Source organism: Daphnia pulicaria, chromosome 6 (assembly GCF_021234035.1).
Source record: "Daphnia pulicaria isolate SC F1-1A chromosome 6, SC_F0-13Bv2, whole genome shotgun sequence".
In the NCBI taxonomy this organism is placed as follows: Eukaryota; Metazoa; Arthropoda; class Branchiopoda; order Diplostraca; family Daphniidae; genus Daphnia; species Daphnia pulicaria.
Genome location: NC_060918.1, coordinates 17942183 through 17963970, shown reverse-complemented (window position 1 = coordinate 17963970; position 21788 = coordinate 17942183). Strand labels below are relative to the sequence as shown.

The window sequence follows — 21788 nt, the reverse complement described above, 5'->3', positions numbered from 1 at the left end:
GCGTTTTACTTTGAGTTCTGACTAAACTTTTCCTCGTCTATTACTGGTGTAGCGAGTTTGTGATAGATATGATAAGTAGAAAAATAAGTAGTGAAATTATTGTAATGGTGCACTGATAACATGTTTTAATATGTTAAAGTCGGATGCAAAGAGGAACCAAAAGGCCCCAGACCGATTTGGTGAGTGACACTGAAGAAATGCCTGACAACAAGCCTAAAAAAGAGGACGTCCTCCTGGTGGAAGAAGAATTCAATCTAGTTCTGTCAACAGGGATCAAGCTGCATCGTCTTCTCAGTCGACTCCATTTTTGATCTGTGGGTATCTTACAACGATAATGAAATGAAAATGTCTACTATGGTGTTGCTTGAAAACTTTCCAAAGTGCATTGTGCTAATTTTATTTTATTTTTTTAATGTTGATGACCAAAGATTGGAACCAGACGACTGCAATTTCGATTGATTCATTTTAACTGCCTCCGTCCTATAGTCTCGTCATATTTTTGTCCCTACATTTTCATTTTAATGAAAAAAAAAATTTCTGTATTTGGCTGAGTTGCCCTATTTTTTTACATTCCAGTTTTGACCGTGGCCGAGTTGACCAGAAAATTATGTCAACATTTTGGACGACATAACAACAAATAACATTAAAAATTTCTGGCCGAGTTGCCTTGGCCAAGTTGGTTTTGGCCGAGATGTCTGGCAATCGCTTCTTAACAAATGCCAGCTCTAATCAGCGTGCATATTTAAACCTCTTTGGGTGTTTTTGGTGTACCATATGGAATTTTTTAATGGGTTTTACATGGCCAAATTGGAAACAGGAACCTCTCCTTCCTATACTTTTTTCTTTAAATACGTTGAAATCATGAGAACTTTCAGGCCTGGTAGCAGTAACAGATGAAAATGTATTACTTGTATCACAAATGCAATGCTACAACCCAGCTAGCAGAGTATATTTCCCAAATATTGCTAAAATATTATATTCCTACAATTGAGATGTTGGTAAAATAATTTTTTTAAATATTTTTCCAATATATTTTTGCACCCAAATTTGTTGGCTCACAATATTTTTTCAACTTGTTTTACTTATTTCACTTTATTGGTAAAATAACAGTTTTACTACTTTTAAAATTTTGACGGAAATCTGGTTGTTGTGTTTATGGTTATATAGTCCAGCGTGGAATATTTATTCATCTTCAATTTGTTATTAGACAAGTTCTTGATTTTGGCCTTGAGTGGGTTTGAACCATCACAACTTGAGTCACCAATCCAATGCTATAACCACTACACCAAGATCGATATTACAAATATTTTTTCGACTTGATGCAATAAAAGTTTTTAACTTCTAGAAGCCACGTAAACAAGGGTTAAGAGGGGATTTCCTATAGGGGTTTGTCCCGACAGGCAATAGACATATGCAGAGGATCTCGCCAAGGATGTCCCTACGGCCAAAAAATGGATAAGTCTAGTCCCGTAATGGTAAAATATTGTTTTCCGAGAAGATTCTTCGGTCGATAACCCACATATTGGTATAATATTAGATTATTACTTTGCTGCGTCAAGGTGGCTGTTAAATTGTTTTGTTGTTTTCCCAATGAATGGCTATTATGAAAGATGAATAAATCAATATTACTTTTTGTTATTTTCCCAATAACGGACCATTAAAAAAATAATAAATCCTTTTTTTATGAAAAAGCTATAGTCTTTTACATTTAACATGCGTTCAAAATCCTGAATGTTTTATATCGTATTCAATTCGTTAGTTCTGCATACAATTGCCTAACTGAACAATCCAATTGTCTTAAAATCCATATCTTGCACAAGTCTCGAACAACTAACTTACGTACTTCGAATTTAAAACTCTACCTTCACGCTAACGTGATATAATTTATCTTAAACGTTAAGGAGATGAAATGTTAAAACTGCTATTATTATATATCCATATAGGTAATTCTATGGAGGTTGGTTCAAACCCACTTGCAGCAAACAAATGACTTATGAAACAAATAGTCTCAATAATCATAAATTCCTACACTGATGTAAATTAAATCGATTTTGCTCACGCTGGGCTATAACCATGACAATGTGTAAGTATGCACTATCCATCCGGTCACATCGGGACTTTATTATCATCACCGTTTCTGGTGTAGTGGTTATAGTGTTGGATTGGTGACACAAAGGACGATGGTTCAAACCCACTCTCGGCTTAAAAGGCAGCAGCTATCCTATCATTTAGGATTTTGAACATGTGGTAAATGTAAAAGACTATAGCTTTATCATAGAAAACGATGTAATCATTATTTAATGATCCGTTATTGGGAAAATAAAAAAAAATTATATTAATTTATTCATCTTTGATAATAGTCATTTATTGGTAAAATAACAAAAAAATTTAACAGCCACCTTGTCGCAACAAAGTAATAATATAATATTATACCAATATGTGGGTTATCGATCGAAGAATATTGTCGGAAAAAAATATTTTACCAATAAATACATGCTAGCTGGGAAAAGTTTCACATGGCTGACTCACAGCTCAGGCCCACCAGAATGGGGTTCTTTCCGGGGGAGGAGGTGACTGATCACACCAGAGACGGGCCAGTTAAGTGGTGTTTACTTGAGCCATACCGTACTTCCCCGTGTTTTTATTTGCAACCCAAGTCATACACCACTTCTATGACCACTCCCGTTGGAGATTTTAGCAACAGGTTCCAAATTTCTCTACCACCCCTTGAAGACACAATGGGGTTGTGCCAGCCACTAGCAATCCAATAGGGCCTGAATAAAAATAATAATATCAAATCATCCGACGATGAGAAGCCAATATGGCATATCAAGGAGAAAGCAATGAATAAGTATACAAGGTTTTGTCAATTCCAAATTACTTTTCAAAGTAACGTCTTTGTGCCTCTTTCCAGAGAACGAAATCGATAATTTAATGGTGTTGGTCACAGCTACCAAGGGTTCGTTAAGTGACAACGCGAAAAAGCACGGCGTTATACCCAATAAGCATTGTCGAATGTCACGTGACCATCCGTTTTCACCAATGAGGCACGATTTTTCACGCGCCTTATAACCATAAGGCGCGCAAAAAATCGTGCTACCTTTCACGTCAGTGCCTTGAATGCCTGCGATGAAAGGGGTAGAAAGGGTTATTTTTTTCAAATTCAAAAAAAAAATTGGCAATTCCACCTCCGATGTGTGATGTCTTAAATGAAAAGATAAAGGCGCCATACACTGCCGTACTCTAACAAAGGAGAATAAAAGTCTTTACCACTTTTTTGTTAGTGTTAAAGTGGTCTTACAGTGAATTCTTATACATAGAAAAAATAAAAGTATGGCAACCCTGAAAATCGTGCTACGCTGATTTGCGTTGTAACTTAACGAACCCCAGGTGTAGCAGACCAACAAGTTTTTGAAAGCGCAGCGCTGTAACAAGCACACTAACCAGCATTTCTGTCGTACTTGGGGGTCACAATTCGAAACTTGCTTCACCAGATACCTCATACCTGCCAATTCAACATAGGCATCTCCAGAGAAGCTTCTATCATCACGAAATCGAAGCAGAAGGCACTTAATAACCGTCTGGTTAGTCTAAGGGTAGTCGTAGAGAAGGAAATTCTGATGAAATTCGAGAAAGATACGTCACTTAATAAGCAGCCAAACTATCCTAAAAACGCTGTGAATATTCACTTTTAATGGATTAGATGTAAATTTAAACGCATTCCTTTTCAACCTTTATTTATTTGATTTTTGATAACAAATGAATATGGGAGCTGCACGATTGATGGATATTTTTTACGGGATGTTCCTGTCGCATCACGGAAGTAATTTGATCGTCATCTGATCTTCACATCAGAAGTGCAGCTTGCCTTTATGTGCAAGGCAAAGAGATGAAATGGAGACCGGACATTTTTCCTCTGCCATTCACCATTCTCCCAGGTTTTGGAGATCCATGACTTCCACCCATCTTCCAGGACTAAGGGTTTGAATCTTGGTTAAGTAAAAATGAAGAACAAAATTTAAAGAATTGAAGAAAGTTTTTGAAAAAGCTCAAGAGCATCATTTTTAATTTTTTAATTTATCTAGTTTAGCAGACGAATGGCGTGTTTGGTCATTACCAGATTATAAAAAATTTTATCAGATATATAATTTTCATTTCATTTTCATCTCACATTGCTCTTACAATTTCTTGTGTCCAAACCAAAACATTGTGTTTTCTTTTAAATGAACACTTACACTATTGTTCTATGAGTCAAACGTATTCCAAAAATATTCTTGCGTGTATAACATTTAAAAAATATTGGGGCCTGAATTACATTGAAGTCCGTCTTTCAAGCCCAATGTTCCGGACGTTTGGCCCAATAAAAGTTGGCCTGAAAGACGTGGGCCTGAATAACTGGGCCTGAACTTCGTTCACCTGACGAATAAAATATGCAGGTAACATTAATAAAATGGACGTATATGGATCGAATCTTTGCCCTTTGAAATCATTACTGCCATTACTCTACATTCAAATTTTCCAGTCGTCACCGTTCTTATGTCCGGAAAGCAGAAAAAATACCATGTGGCGGTAGCTTCAGCTATTTTGGATCTTTTTAGCCAAGAAACTTGAAAAAAGACTTTTTGAAGACGAAAGAGAGGGGAGTCAGTTGAGATAAAGCACCTTACATGGCAACTTTTTGATCTTGCGAAACGACCGTGACTAGGTTTAAAATTTCAGTGAGATCTTGATAAGACCAACTGATTTTCGACTTTGGCTTCGACATGGACATTCCTTCACTTTCCAAGAGAACAGCTACTAATTGATGAACTTTTTTCATGCCTTCAATTGCCTTTTGTTAAATGACTGTTATCTTTCTCGGTGTCAGACACACCAGAAACTGCATTGCAATCACTGCTGGTGTGTGTGAATAAAGCACGCGCCAAATCCAACTTAGGATGCTCCTCCATTCTAGAAGAGCAGCAGTTAATATCAGAGGTTTTTTTTTTATCCGCTACCTCCACCTCTTCATTTTATCTTGCTGTCTATATAGTCAAATGCTGGCAGGGTTCCTTTTTCATTTTATAAATACACTACCCCCAAAAAATCGCCGGTATATACTTGCAGTGAAGTGCACGGAGAATCAACAGCTTTCCCCAAGGCATAGTAGATAAGTGATTAACTTTTCCTGTCAATTTTAATTCAAAAGATGGGAGATTTGAAGATGGTTTGGCGGATGATGACGACCTTGCTACTTTCCATCCGGCAATGCCATCCCAAATCAACGCTTAAAATTTACATCATTGGCAGCAATTCCTAAATTCCATGAAAGGTATTAGTTGAAATTATAAAACGTTTGATAAAAGACAAGAAATACCTGGAGTAGTTTTTTATGAGGCTCAAAAACTTTCAAATGATATCGTTCCTTCTTGAACATCTGTAACGAAAAGTGTAGTAGTAGTTAGGAGTGTGTATGTAGTTAGGAGAGATAGGGAGACTTCTCTATATTTGTTACCAATATTTGTACACCGTGAGACTGAATGAGCAGCTGTTCTTTTTAGTTTGCGCGTAATTTTTGTTTGTGAATGGTTCTTGAGGATTGAACCGTATCCTGACAGTGATGATTTGTAAATTGTTGCTCTGACGTAACCGATAGGCTGACTATTCATTCGTTCAACACTTCGTTTATTACTTTGACAGTTATCGAAGTACACAATGGTTTACACATCCACTCTTCTGTCTTCAACCCGTGAATGTCATTAAATATTGCTCTCGGGCTATATCTAAGAGTTCGTAAGCGCATTAAACAAACCACATATTTTTCACATGCAAACTATCAAGTTAAAACAATGGGGAATCGTGTTTTTGGTAAGAAGTCTGGACTCGTAAGATATACATGTCTTGGTGCACACCTGACGCTCAAAATATTCTTCTGTCAAGTAATATCGATCTTTTATGTCAATAACGCTCCGGAAATTGTTGTATATGTTAAGTATGAAAGAAATAGCATGAGTGTCATTCTAACTCTTATGAGGCACAGTGTTGTGGGCTTACATATCTTTATGGGCATCCACTGTATGCGGGGAGTCACATGGCGGGACAAGCAGGTTCACGTGATTGACATATATGCATCTATACATATAAGAATCTCTATGTGCGACGTACTATGAACATTGCATTCCCTGATATGAATACCGTGGTATATGTTGTATGATGACACTAACTATCCTTGATGAATGTTTGATATCAATCGGGAATCTGCTATATTGTTCACATGGAATGGCGATACAACAGATGACAGATGAGAGAGTGTAAACAGTATCTAGCTATTGCTACCCAGAGTGGCGTTGTGCCCATCCCCAACACTCACCCTCAAACTCACTATGGGTACAATATGTAAATGGCTGTGAAATCATGGTCGGACGCCGAGGAACACATATCATACTCGTATGCCTAGAGGGATACTGAATAAATTTTGTAGATTAAAACATGAAGGAAAAACGCGGTCCAGTGAGCGGCTTCGTGAAAATATCGGCAAATTTTCTCGCTGATTCGACGTAATTTATTTCGATCTCACCGCTCACCGCTGATAGCGCATGGCTATGTGTTTTGTCTCTAGTTTGGGTTTCTCGTCAGCTGGATTGCGCTTTGCTTGTCACACATGATGGTAATGGGGCCGTTGTTGCATGTCTGAGAGAATTCTGCTGATCCAAACTGATTTTGCTCATGTCGCTGGCCTTTACGTACTTGGCTTCGGTTGTTGATGTTGCTACGCAGGGCTGGTGGTGACTGCAGCACGCGACGGGCCCACCACTGTACATGAAGACACTTCCTGTTGTTTATCTGCGAGTGTCTAGGCCACCCGCACCCCGTGTAGTTGGCATCGCTGAAGCCAATCACTTGGCTCGGTTCTGATCAATTGAAGCAGATGCCATAGTTGTGTGTGCCTTTTAATTACAATATTTTTTGCCTGATGGCCTTGCTGTGTGATGATTCGAAGTTTTCTACGAATCGGTCGGCCTGTCCAATGGCAAATGAAATGTTTGTCCTTGTCATCAGAGCCAGGTAGAGGAGGATCCCTATTGCCTATCTGTATGGGAAGGTCATTCCGGCTTTTTCCTCCTCCACCTGCCCCCCCCCCCCGTGCTGTTGCCATTTGGAAAGTTTTATGATCTTCTCGGTGTAGTCTGGCTGTGACAGGTATATTTTGCACTGCATTCAGTCTCTGTGGATGATCATGCCCACGAACCTGCCAAGTGCAGATGAGAAGATTTCGAATTCAGTACCCATCACGGATAGTAGATCGTCGATCGAAGGTTGGCTGTCGCTGGCGATAATGCCGTCGTCGACCCAGATAGCAATGTACGTCGCTTTGTCCCCTTTGTTACAGACGAATAGGTACGGGTCTGCGGCTCGGTAGGTTGGTGTGAAGTCGTTCTAATGTAGGAAACCACTTAATCATTCACCCCATAATCTTGATGCTTGTTTGAGGCCATATTTTGTCTTTTTCAGGAGGCAAATTTCATTCTCATGACCCGGGGTGATAAATATCTCGGTTGGCTCCATGTACTTCGGTGAGATTGCCGTACAAGAATGCGATCTTCACGTCCAGTTGGACCATCTTCATTTTTCTTGGTGCGACAGTAGACAATAGTAGTGGTATGGTGTCGTGAGTGACGACTTATGCATATGTCTCGTTATAGTCTAGGACTGTGGTCTTTGGCTGAAGCCCTTGGCTACTAGACGGGCTTGGGAATTCCATTGGCTGTCGGTTTGATGGTGAAAGTCCATCTTGATCCAATTGGTTTTTTCCCGGGGGGCAGGGTTTCAGTAACCCTGTCTCGTATTCGTCTTTGAAGGCCCCGTGCTACTTGTCCACTTCAGGGCAGTTGGTGGCGTCTACGTACTGGTATGGCTCGTAGGAATCGTTGCCGTTATCTGGCACATAGCCGCCCTCGAATCCCATTGCTTCTAATGAATTATGCTGCGCAGTGAGCGACGGGGAAGGCAAATTTGGTGTGAATCTGTTTCGGTGTGGTTATCTGGTTGATTTGGAATACTGGGCTCTGTATTCACATTCGCTGTTAGTCAGGTTGTCGATTGTTGTCGTTATGCCATTAGTTGGCATGTTGGTAGTAATTGGGCGGTTGCTTTGGGTAGGATCGTTTGGCGCGTCTTCGATAACGTCGGTGAGGCGTTGGTGTAGCGTGGATGCTTTGTTTTACGGTTCGGCTTTCTGGATCCCCCCCTTCCAGGCTTTCGACGTGGTTTTGTAAAATACGAAGATGCGTCTCGAACTTTTTTTATCTAGCTTCCTTCGTTCTTCCTTTGGTACATGGACGTAAGCGATGGAGCCGAAGAAGCTGAGGTTTGACACGTAGGGCCGTCGACGATGCCATGACTCGTATGGTGTGACAGGGATGCTGTTAACTGTGTACGCCGTGTAGGATGCCGCCTCTGCCCACAAGAAAGTAGGAGTGTGGCCTTCCGCCACAAGATTTTTCGTGTCCTTTGTCACGTCATTGTCTAGGTAGGTTCTGTCGTGAATGCACGTCCGCGTTTTTTCAGTAATGGTGCGGATGCCGCGTTCAGATTCGCCGTCCCGTTCGGTGTGTGGGGCGCGCTTGTTTCGTGCACTATTCCTTTTTTGTTGGGCCGTTTGGCAAAATTGCTGCTCGTCCATTCTCCTCCATTGGTATTAAATTTCCGGAAAAATACGCATGGTAAGCGCTCTAGACTACATCTCACCTTGAAACGAGGCCGTCTGAAATGCTAAAAAGGCCGCTTTTATTCTTTCTAAAAGTTTTATTTTTTCTTAATCTGGAAAATAAATCATCTTCGTTAGCCTACAGCCTTTTTTCTAAAAACAAAGACTTGAATTTATCTTACCAGCCACTAGGTGGTTTTGGACAGAAAAATCGTCCGTCCGTCTGAGTTTCTGTGTAAGATACTGTACAAGCTTTTCTGTACAAGAATTAAAGAAGATTAAAATAGTTTCCAACCGCATATTACTGAAGATTTGGGGTTTTTGACAAAGATGAACTGGGTCCATTCATATATGACGTTTCAAGCGAAGAAAGGTAAAGAGTGGATTGAAAACTGCTTGAAAAACAATGTGTTTCCTAGAGATAACTATTGTGTATTGTATAAAATCGTTTCACCATTCGTTGGCCTTTTATTACTTTAAAATATACCTACTTCAAAATTGGTTTCATTTTGGCCCAATTCAGCTTTTATTCACCTAAAGTGAATTAAATTAACGCAAAAATGGGTTTTGCTTAATTGAATTTAGGTGAAATGCAATTCACGTCAAATCCAGCTGAATTGAATTTTAAAACATTTAAAACACTAGATTTTTAATTTGTAAGGTTGCTTGGTTTGTTTGTAACAGCCGAGAAGTTGGTAAATTCTTTGAACGATCCTGAAGAACGCAATAGACTCCGAAAAGTTATGAAGGCACCAAAAAGGCGTTCTAGTGCCGTTTTTTATTTACGAAGTAAACACATGGGGTTATGAATTTTGTGATTACTTGTTTCTTTGATTATAAAAATCAGATTTTAAGGACCGCCCACCAAAAATGGCGTGGGGTCCGTTTTAAAATGGGGGGAGCCTTACTCAACTTTGAAGTGAGATTACGGGGGGGAATTATTATTTTAAAAATTAAAAAAAAATACCATGAGAATCAGCGTAAAAAACTGATTCTAATGATATTTGTTTCAAAGGAATTCCTTATTCATGCAAGGACCCTATTATCGGAAGGTGTGAATTGGACACGAAAAAACGCTACAACGTTGAACCAGTGCCTGATTATCGACGACATTTTGTACGAAGAAACTATAACTACGAAAGACCATGCATTGTATGGTAAACTTCACCTCGGATCTAATTGGCTTATCTTTCGGGTGGGTTTTTAAAATGAAAATTAATTGACTAATAGTTATTTCTAATTAGAATTACTGTAATTGTTTTTAGTACCAATTTTTTATGCTACGAGAAGCTTAACCGAGCACTGCCAAGAAGCTTCGCAAAGAAGACAGTGATTCCGATTTTGAAATGTTGGACTGATGAACACTGAAATATAGTCTATATTTCAATGTTCTTTGCTTTCGTATATTGTTCGCGTTACAAGTACGTTTATATATCTATATGGAATATCATGGTTTACAACTCGTTTAATAACCTCATTTTCAAATGACCTAATTCTCAAGTTTTTTTTTTCTCCACGTCCTCAAATTTTTTTCTCCTCGTTTATATACTATTCTCATGGACAGCTATGCCTTGAGTATAGATGGACACATATCATCTCCTTTTTTTTCGTGGCAATTTTTTAGTCTATTCTTGTTTTACTCCCTACTCTGTCAAAGGTTTTGCGGTTTTGCCCTCCATGATAAACTCTTCCTCTTTTTTTCATCACCCCTTTTTGTCTCCCCTCTTGCAGTCTCAATTTCAAGGACGGATATGCCCTTCAGGTATAACCTCTTCCTCTTTTTATCACCCCATTCTAGGTTCCCCTCCTCCACTGGAAGTTTCACGATGGATTGCTATTGCTGTGCCATCAATTTCGATATATAATATCGATATTGCAATTAAACCACAGGGTATTATAAGTTAAAACTAACTTAATAATGTAGGAAATTAGTTTAATAACAAAGCTCATTTATTAGTTTTCATAAAAAACTAGAAATGTTTACACAATAAATTAAATAAAAATTGGTTTTTTCATCCTATCGTTTTTTATTAATTTAAATATCTTCCCCACCGAATTTTTCGGGAGCTTTTAAACTACACATTCTCCTAAAAGTTATCTTTTTTTTTTGTATAAGAAAATTGAAATTTCAGTGTAGTTTCAGATTTGATGCGTTTTTTGACAGATTGACTGTACTAGTACCATGGATGGCAAAATGTATATCCAATCAGCGAAAATGGATAGCAGGAATACGTTGTTGATATGTAAGCGTGCTAGCAGGGGCAAATCTTGTTTCCCCACCCTTTACAACTTTTTTACCAACGAGTTTCAATTTTTTCAAAGGAGTTGAATTGAATCGTTTAGTTCGGTGGACGAACCGAGAATTTGGTGGGTACTTGGGCCGGCGTTTCGTAAGAATTTTGACACTGCAACGGGAAGAGATAATTAATTCAGTTTAGCTAAGGTTCTTTGACCGATTTGAAGGACCAGTTTCCCAGAAGTATTAGTTGCCCTTTCATATTAAGCTTAGGCACAAGTTCACACAAATTTAATTTTTCCACCGCTCTTTCATTTATTCTGTTGTGCCATCCCCATGCGTCGTTGTTTTTACGAACCAGTCGATCGAAAAAGACCATTTCGTGAAGGACCAGACAGTTTCCTTATTATCCAATTAATCTCATGCAGCCCAAAAATGACTTCATGTGAGCGGTGGTTTGTTTATTGAGATGTGGTTTCCCATGATAAAATATTTTATTTCCCATTTATTCATTTAAAATATTAAAGATGAGTTTTCAAACTCGTTTTTAATATTTTAAAATTCATTTTTAATATTTTAAAATAGAATAAACAAAAATAAGTAATAAAAAACACATTTGATTTGTTTTTTAGGCGCAATTTTCAAAAAAATACGAATTTCAATCGAATTTAACATTTAAAAAATTGCCTAATCTAGATGAATTGGGTATTTAAGGATAGGGAACTAAATAAAGCTTAAACTTAATCAATTTCTGGAAACATTTATTCGTAATTTTATAGATTATGAACCAAAAACTCTTATTTTTACTATACCCCCGAGAGGCGATCGGCCCCCAACACTAGCGAACCTGGCAGGGAATCCTGGGACCCTTTACTAAACACCCGCCGTTTCTTCCAAGAGAATGGGATAGCGCGAGAGTGTACCTTTCCTATTATATCGTGCTTAAATTACCAGTACTTTTACTTCAATATTCTGTATTTTTTGTTTTTATGTCCAAACGAACTACACTTTACCATGCCCATGTTTTTAGGAAGGAAATAACAACTGGAAACCAAATTGTTGGCTGGTTGTCAAATTGAAGAAATCGTTGCCGATTTCTAAAAAAACAATCTGGAGAGGGAAAAAATCTGTTTTTTACGAATGTAAATATTTTGGCTGTGCGTTTCATTGGACACAAGCGGTGTTTTGTTGATCAAAAAGGCTCAATTTAGCCGACTGCTACAAACTATCCACTTCTCTAAAAATATTTGTGTTTGCAATTGATGTGCCTTCCATTGCTTCCTCGCGACAGAATTCCCGGTAATTTTGTTCAATCCTTCAAAACTTTTCACATAAAAAACGCACAAATTTTCCAACTATACTATTGAATCACAATGGATCACTTTAAATTTTTTTCCCTCCTAAAAATCAATATTGACGCAATTAATATTATTTAGTTTGATTGGTAGTCTACGGCAAAATGAGAAAAACCAATTTTCTTTTTGCCGTATTTAAAAAACTGGTTGTCAAAATGGAGGAAATTCTGAAAATGAATATTTCCTGGCATTAAAAATCCAGTGGCAAAATTTTGTCTAATTCTGAAAAATTGCGCCAACGATTGAGTGACTTAGCTGGATTGACCCAAAGCATAAAACAACGAATCTAGAGAAGTGCTCTGAAGACGCTTATGTCCGTCACAAAAGTCCGTCAAACGACCCTCGTAATATCTTTGTATTTTGAACGATTGCGAAACGTACTCACACCACGTTGCTTAACCGCGCGAGGACAATGTTGAACAGAAATGCTACCCAGCAAGAGTTCGCAGCCCTTACACCTAGGCTGGTCCAGGCTCATACTCGGCTATAGTTAGCTTTCATCAACGAACATTGGAACTTAAATACGCACGTGAGCAAGATATCTTACTCGAAATCCAGCATATCCAGCAGAAATCCCAGTTGAGCCACAGTCCTATGTCCGACCAAGGCCCTCAGCTTGCTTCAACTCCCGTCCACCAAGTGAACACTACGTTGCCTCCACCTCATGAACCGGAGGTTTACACTGGACAGCTTCAACTGGCTTCGTCTCGCAATTGGCCGAAACTTGTTGTCGCTAAGTTTGACGGTGATCCTCGTGGCTGGACGAAGTTCGCCCACGGCATTAACGTGACTCTTTGAGACACGAATATTCCCGATTCTTTGTCGACACCCCCATGTTTATCCACATCTCCCATGTCAACGGTGGTATAATGGTCAACAACCCGGGCTGCCATTCAAGAGTACTGAGATCCAAATCTCCGTCAAGTCGAGATGGAATCAGCAAATACAACGGATAAAACTTAAAGTTTGATATTTATTTCATTTCATGAAAAAAGGAAAAATATTTATAAATCATCAACTATTTGCATTATGGTATAATTTGTAGTATTATTTAAGTGTAACTTTACATTTGAGATTTGTTGCTTTACAGACAGCATGTTGTAATCTTATTTTACGGACTCGCGGGGAAATTTGAGTTTAGTTCTTGGAAAAATCCGCAAGGTGTCACCCTTTTTAAGGGAGACGACTCGGACATAGCCTTATAGAGAATTTCGACAGGGCGACGCCACCATCTCCTCTATTACTCTGATACTATATAGGCAAGATATTCCTCTTTCCACATTCCGCAATATCTTCCCTTTTGATAGGGACCAGATGCCATTTGGCTAGTGGGTGGTTGGGACTTGGGAGGAAGCATTTCCATCGCTTGCAGGAGAGACCACACGTTGAGTGGCGCTAAAATACGGATAGTAGGCTATGCTTAGCTATAAATTAACTTTATTTTAAAATCATACGTTTTACTTTTGTTCGATTTTTCGTTTAATTTTTCGCGTCGGCCATATTTGGGACCATCTGGTTCCAAATTTTCTGCAAATGGTACCTTGCGAGCTGCGTTGCCATGGCTGGGGTACGTTTTGTTGGTTTGCTCTCAACTTGGTCTCAACACGCCGCGGCGGTACTTACCGCCGCCTGACGGGACAACCACCGCGGCGGTACGTACTGCCGCGGCAAATAATTTCCCCAAGATCACAGCGCCACTCGGTGGCGATGTGGGGCAAGGGCAATACACACGACGAACAGAAGATACCGCATAACGGTATGTATAATATGTAATACATATAACGTAATCAATCAATCATATGTATTATAACGTAACACCTTTTACGTTGTTGAGAAGCATTTGTACACAATTAAGAAATCATTTTATCTTTTAAATTTGGACGAAATAAGGTGTTAATAGGGCTTGCAGTGCAAAACATCACGGGCCACAAACTTCCAGCAACCAGCCCCCAGAACAAAGTAATTTGAATTATTATGAATTAGGTTTAGGACAAAAAAACACGCAGAAGAGAATTTACTAAATTAAGTAATGTTCTATCATGAAAAAATTCCTTTCGAACCAACCATTTTAACAAGATTTATTAATAATTCTGTAATATAATAACATTGGCGGTATTCAGTTTACTGATATTAATGTAGATGGCAGCACTTTCGCTTGTGTTTATGTTGAAATGCATGAAAGCATGGCCGATTGGGGGTGTATCTAAAATGCGCGTGCGCGCCTGCGCTTTGCGCGTCTACTAATATGCGCGTGCGGGTAAAAAACTAAAATGCGCGTCAAAATTTTCCGGAATTTTGCGCGCGACCACACTAAAATGCGCGCAGGACGAAGGGAAAATGCGCGTAAAAACACTAAAATGCGCGCATGGCATGGGGAAAATGCGCGCCTCAACACTATTATGCGCGCGAAGTGGGAAAAGGGATATGCGCGCGAAATGGGAAAAGGGATATGCGCGCCAAGAGCGTTTTTACTTTTGAATATGCGCGCACGTTCATTTTAGTCACACCCGTCCGAATTGAGTCCTGACTGTCCTCAAAATTCATATTTTCACCTGGTTCCTGATGGGTGTCTGTTTCCGTAGAAGATGACTCCTTTGATTCTTGAATCCTTCATTTTACACGATAGGATTATTATGATTCAAATAATTACTTATATTTCTAAAACAATATACAATAAAATTCGCAAATGTCAAATTGGAAATATGATCAGTGTTGTAATTGTGTCATCATTGCTCGTAGAACAAAAAGCGGTATATAATTTAATTTTTATTGTTTATTACTTGATTGTATGTTGAATGAATTGTACGGTAACAGACTAACAGATGTATCTTCATCAAAGGCAAGGTAAATACATTAAGACGACACACAATTGGAACAGCGCCATTTGCAGCGCTTGTTAGTGATAACATCCTTAGGTATTTTTTCGCAATCGATATGATACCAATTCTTGCAGCCTTTGCATTCAACGATTGTTTTAGGTTACGGGGAGCCATCACTAAATGACGATTTGCTTCTTCAGGAGCTTCGCAAACAAGTTCCTTATATATATTGCATGGCGCACCTTTACGTTGTTTGATTTCCTCTCTAGTTGATTTAGCCGTCATGGTGAAGTTTCTGTTTCTTTTATAAAAAAATTGTACAGAGCATGAAGAATATATCGAATATATAGAACCCCCATAATAACCCACGTAATACGCCAGCAGTCAAAATACAAATATAGTTAAAAAAGATAACTAAGGCAAAAGGTTTCCCCAAAAAAATATAGTTTGAAAAGACCTACCTTTTTTCACCTTTCGCGTTTCCGTGCGCGAATTCTTTTTGCACGCTGGAATCACCGGTATACTGTATCAGATATCGTAATGGGTGTTTCGGATTCCAGTAGGCAATCCTACGGAACTGAAAAGATTCCTCCTTGTTTGGTAGCTGAGTGTAGAAATTGATTTTCTTGCATGGGACTCCATCATACTGAATAATGCTCCCACTCCTTTGTCTCCAATGCCAACCATCCGCTCTCCAGTCTGTATGAAATCAACCATAATTAATAGCTCATGATCATAGTTATCATAATTATTAATCAATTAACCATGATTACATACGACGACAAATCAATTCACAAAAATCTACATTATAAAAAAATAGTCTTCACACTTAAGCTACGCCGAGCAACGTTCATACGCACTTAACTTCATGCACACTTACACTAAATTCGTTCACGTAGCTTAACTCGTGCACACAAAACAAATTTGGATCGAACTAAACAATATAGTAAATAACAAAATATACCTTGGGCATGGGCCTCTGAATTGGCCTCGAACAAGTAGAGCACTCCCCCTTCGGATCTCACCAAATGTTCCGAAACTGGAGGGAGAACTTCAATCTTACTCAAAAATGTTTTATCTGACCACGTGGAATGAGCCATGTTGGTCGTCAACCTCTTCACAAATAATAACTCTAACAAATGACTCCACCAGCTCACAAACTCGAAAAGTATTCCCTGGGGTGTTTGTCAACAATCACTTACACACCCACCCAATCCCCTTTAGCAATTCTGCGCGTATTTGTACAGACGTGAGATTCCAAATTATTTATTTTCCCACGCACAAAATCGAAACTCGCATTCAGAGTTATTGCGCGTATATCATCCGATTTCATTATACTTATATATTTAATACATTTATTTAATTAACAATAGTTCTTTATTTTAAGGCATTATTTTTTTTATAGGCCTATTCAAAGCTATTGCCTATTTATTAACTTTCCGGCTTTCCAAAGTGAATCCCATTTAGCCATGTCCTCTTTTTTCCTTCATTTCTAATTTTACGTCCGCTCTAGAATGTTTCATATTTTGAGTTGAAATCATTTGTTTCAGTTTTATCAAATATTATTCAATAGTTCGGTTTAAAAAGGAGAGAGAACGCATTACACAATAAAGAAAAATTTCAAACATTGAGTGCAATTTTATACTATTTGTAACATTTGATTGATTAAATTGTAATTGTGATTCTCCCTTACATTGAAATACCTAAATGAATCCTTTAAAAGAATCATATTTAGCAACAGGCAGTTGACAATACCAAGTAACAAAATCTGTTGTCGGCTGCTTGTTGCGCGCATATACTTTCTCTCACTTCGCGCGCATAATAGTGTTGAGGCGCGCATTTTCCCCATGCCATGCGCGCATTTTAGTGTTTTTACGCGCATTTTCCCTTCGTCCTGCGCGCATTTTAGTGTGGTCGCGCGCAAAATTCCGGAAAATTTTGACGCGCATTTTAGTTTTTTACGCGCACGCGCATATTAGTAGACGCGCAAAGCGCAGGCGCGCACGCGCATTTTAGATACACCCGCCGATTGGGCGATTGGCCGTGATGTCATGGCTCTTGATTCCATCCACTGCATCCACTGACTCATCTCAAAAATTCCACTGTGAATCACTTCAAAATTTTTATTTTTATTTCCTCTATCAATCATGGATGACACCACGGATCTAGTCATGTTAAACATAGTAAATTTAGTATTTAATAAATTTAACAGATTGTCCCAGCAAAGAGAAAGGTGCATGCCAAGACATGGCTCAGCCTCATTCAATTCAAATAGGGAAGGCTCAAATAGTTAAACATTATTGATTGCTCTTGTATTGATGCACAAGAAGTATACCACCAGTTGTGAACATGGGAGAAGCAGGCAAGTAAACTTTTCAGAAATCTTTTCATGCTGATTTTGCTGATCTCTTTCTTATGTTTAGAATTGACATGACTGCAAATTAAGTCAGAGTTTACATTTTTTGTGGTAAAGGGATCAATGAATATGAAGTTTGCTTTGACCAAGCTGTAGACCCAAAGTCTATTCCCTTCCAGCTGCTAAACCAGAACACGAGACAAAGTAGGCATTGGAAATTGCAAAGACATTTTATGGTTGACATTTATGACTGCCCTCACTTATTTGGGAACAATATAACAGCAGTTTTATTTTGTGATAAACTTAAGAATTTAATTTCTCTTTGTTTCTTTTTACTTCTCAGGTAAAATTGTTTCAGTATACTGATCCTGCAGCTGAAGCGTTTGTTGTGAATAGCATTTCATTTTTACAACGTCCTTGTCAGGAAAATAACTGGAATCTTGGGAATGGTGCAACTAAATAGGTTTTGAATTGTGACTCATCATTCAGACTTCAAAGTACTAATGTATTTGTATCATTTCTATTTACATCAGATGGTATCGTGATGTACTCCAATGAGCATAATTATTCCTTCAGTGGCCATAAGAGTAGATGTGTCCTGCCCACACAGAAGCCAGAGCACCAAGTCTCATGTCATGAAAAAAAAGCTCATGTTCTGTCGGTTCTGAATTGATTAAACTTCCCATTTAAAATTTATAATAAAACACATTTTTCTGAGGGTAAAATGGCACTCGTTGATGGGTTTCACTAAGCTGTACTCTTGCGTTTCAAATATTTTGGTGCTCAATTAAGTCAAGACGATCTTGGCCATGCCTCACACTTTTGTGTAGCGTCACAATTGTATTGTTTTGAAATTGAAATTCTCGCTGGTCACGTACGTGTTTATTTGAATTTTGAATACAATAAAAAAGATTTGTCCAATATTTCTCTTTGATTGCATTGTTTTTACACGCTATATCCTGACTCGTCTATTTTTATATAAATCTACATAATTTTCCGTTAAGATATTATAAACACTGATAAATTAGTGTATAAGCTAGTACGGTCGTCGGGACTCAGGTAGTCGGGACGAAGCCCCATTCCCCCCGCCGGTCTTTAATGGCAAGTGCCGTACAAAAAAAAATCCCAAATTTACGTCATATCTTGAAAACCGTTCTTCTTAGCGAGTTTTGGTCTTCGTATTTTTGTATCTAAACATGTTTAAAGTTATAATTATTAAGAAAAAACTGAAAAAAAATTCCGTCCCCAACGGCTTTCATTCAACGATGGCGGCGGCCGTGGGCCCACAGTCAGGGCTGTTTAGCGCATGAGTTCGTACCAGGTGGTAAAATCTTGCGAAATTAATTGCATGTGATCGATTAAAGATAGAAAAATTCTGTGTTCAGAAAATGAATTGGCGTGTAATTATCTCTCAAAAAATATAAAAATGAAATTATGCGCGTAAAAAATGTGCCTCGGGCAGAAAACTGCGATAAAGTTTTTTCGCCTTTCCTGTGAAGAAAAACACTTGTACTCCCCTTACGGATGGTAGTCGACACTCAGCCGGACTTCGGCTCGTGTTAAGCCGATGATTTTCCCTCCTCTCCGGTGTGTTTAGGGATACTTTCATTTTCATTTTTTTTGTTTATGGCTAGATGGGAAATCGGGAAATCCTACTTGACGTACCATAACAATAAAGACATATTTTTTTGGAGTGTTATTATGTGATTTTTTTTTGTTTTCATTTTCATTTTGAGTATGATTTGTAGCATACCGTAAGTTCAACGTTAACTATTAGGAAGAATACAAAGTAACAGGTAATTATACAAGGTCAGGAATATTTAATTCTCTAATGTATTAGATAACTTTTAAATTTTGCTAATTTTCAATCTGCTGAGACTGATTGAAACCTGCTTTTATAGTCAGGTCAATAAAGATAAAGCCAGTCAACATTGAAAATATTAACATAACAGAAGCAGATGTAATATATATGTATTTTCTTATAATTATTAGGCATTGGAAAGTTATAATCCTACAGCTAAGAGACCAGACTATTCCATCCTCATCCATCTTCGCTCAAGTCAGCACACCTCATGGTCATTCGACAGACACTTTTCTCCTGTTGCATGGCAGTTCAAGCTAGATTATACGCTTGAAGAATGGTTCTTATCTTTCTAAACAACTTTTGTAAGTTACAAGATATGCATCTTATACAAGCAGAATTCCTTCCTCAGAGGCACAGTTCTGAAGTAGTATGATAGTCTTACATATTTTTACCCTTTCCTAAAACATTGCTGACTTGATAAATCAAAATATATAACTTTTTCACTTAATGAAAGCAGTTTTCATGTTAAGAGACAACCAAGGTGTGATTACTTGTTAAAAAATAGACAAAATTTAAACCATAAGAATTGTTCACTGATTTATTATTGTAAGAACTGAACGAGATGAATGCACTTCATTAGATTATTCTCATCATAGGCTTTAAAAAACAGAATTGGATTGATGTAACTTGGCTGACAAGGATAAAAAATCATATATTAAGGTTATTGTTTGCTAAATCAGTTCAGTTAAATTTAAGATTACCTGGCCATTTTGAGTAGACATTTGAGAAAGACTTCTCAGAAACATTTCTTGTGATGTTCCAGGAGTATTGTTTTGAATTTCGTACAGGTATCCAAAAGATGTTCATCAAAAAAGAGATTAGCAGGTTCTTCCTTATCCTTTCCTGGTTTGCCTGGTAGCCATTCTGAATAAACGTACTCTTCATCGAGGGCCTCCCTACACGCAAGAAGTGCAGCTGAAACTGGCAGACTTTAAATCGAACCTTCCTAAGAAAATGCAGATATTTGTAAAGACTTTCGATTGACAATAAATGTATATGCACAACATTTGCACGCAGAAATCATGATTTCTTAATGGGTCCGTATATACCTTTTTAACTGTGATAACAGTATAACATCGTTGGTTCCGGTATTTAATACACAAGTGTCCAGCTACAACTCCAACACCTGGAAGGAGGGAAGCAAGTTACAGGAACGTCTATAAATAAGAAATAGTGTAGTCACAACAAATGCTGAATTCAAAAATGGCCAAACAATATCAGTACCTTTCTCAATTTTTTGACCAAACTCGTTCATAAACTCGGTTGGTAATAGTTGCTCAGTTGAGTAGTTTTTACTTGTTTTATAAACTCTGGCATGAAGTGGATTGAAAAAATGGAATGCATAATCACATTCCCAGCATAAATGTTGCTTACAATCATAACAGCATACGAGGATTCGGCCACTTTTCTTGCACACAGTGCACACACTATGAAACTGACTTCTCCTCTTGAGTTGGGCATTAACGAAAATAGTCCGTATTTCTGTTGTCCAAGCTCCATGAAGAGCTTCATTTCTTGACTGCCATTCTTTGCCTTTCAGTCTTTCTTTCCTGAGTTCCCTTTCCTTTTCTACCACTTTAGTAAAAGCATCATTTTGTATGTCTGCTGCTTTTTGAATGTCAATCATCACATTTTCCATTATTTTTTACCCTGAAACAAATAGTAATAGAAAATAACATGCATTAAATAAGGAAGGAGTAAGTTTGGGAAACACTTACTCATCTCATCAACATCAACAGTAGTTTCAGTTGGATTCGTAACATTCTGAAACAAGTCCAAGCCTTCCAGCGGTGCAGCTGCTGGATGACCAGCAGCTTCTACATCCGCAGGTGGAAAATCATCTTGTTAGGTACGTTGTTATTTGATTTGATGCCATCTACCTACATGAACTAGAGTTTGGCTTGTGGGTTTTAGAACAGGGAGAAGCTTTGGGCTTGAAAAATGAAAGATTTGATTGTTGTCTGAGGTTTGAACCTCTATTAGGCTCACCCAACCGCTGCAATATCTTTTTGGCGTTCTTTTCATCTTTCTTTTTCGACTCATTTAAATCTGTTTGAACAGAAGAATTTGAAAACATCTTACAGATAACGTTTCGAAAAAATGTAAGAAAAATACCTGGGTCTTCAGGAGGTTGATCCATTTTCAGAGCACTTACTTAAGTTTCAATAAGACCGTACGAAATATTGCTTAATTTGTCAAAGCTTTAGCAATTAGCAGACAATACTTATTGTTTACCTTTAAGAAAAGCTACCGGCCTGCCGCCACCGAGTGGCGCTGTGATCTTGGGGAAATTATTTGCCGCGGCAGTACGTACCGCCGCGGTGGTTGTCCCGTCAGGCGGCGGTAAGTACCGCCGCGGCGTGTTGAGACCAAGTTGTTTGCTCTAGACAGTTTTGACCGTCGCGTCACGACAACCTTTCATGAAAATACTAGATCTAACCTAAAGAAACTCCGGGAAATAATTCGAATTAA

At 38.2% G+C, this 21788-nt stretch overlaps 3 long non-coding RNA genes across 6 annotated transcripts; 2 read left to right on the top strand and 1 right to left on the bottom strand.

The window, feature by feature from the left end:
• Window positions 1–17547: 17547 nt before the first annotated feature.
• Window positions 17548–18344, top strand: LOC124344564. Of its 2 annotated transcripts, none has more exons than XR_006919770.1 (3): window positions 17548–17656; window positions 17796–17915; window positions 17986–18344. It is a non-coding gene; the product is annotated as an uncharacterized LOC124344564 (long non-coding RNA). The 2 variants fall into 2 exon arrangements; XR_006919771.1 differs by having other exon boundaries at window positions 17554–17688.
• A 769-nt stretch (window positions 18345–19113) lies between these two features.
• Window positions 19114–19764, top strand: LOC124341966. The gene is made up of 2 exons (XR_006918691.1): window positions 19114–19248; window positions 19445–19764. It is a non-coding gene; the product is annotated as an uncharacterized LOC124341966 (long non-coding RNA).
• Window positions 19765–19840: 76 nt separating this feature from the next.
• On the bottom strand, window positions 19841–21686 carry LOC124341965. Of its 3 annotated transcripts, XR_006918690.1 has the most exons (8): window positions 21552–21686; window positions 21432–21470; window positions 21201–21365; window positions 21035–21133; window positions 20541–20966; window positions 20366–20473; window positions 20018–20262; window positions 19841–19947 (listed from the first exon to the last, which is right to left on the bottom strand). It is a non-coding gene; the product is annotated as an uncharacterized LOC124341965 (long non-coding RNA). The 3 variants fall into 3 exon arrangements; XR_006918688.1 differs by having other exon boundaries at window positions 21035–21365; XR_006918689.1 differs by having other exon boundaries at window positions 21035–21365; window positions 21432–21552.
• Between the last annotated feature and the right edge of the window lie 102 nt (window positions 21687–21788).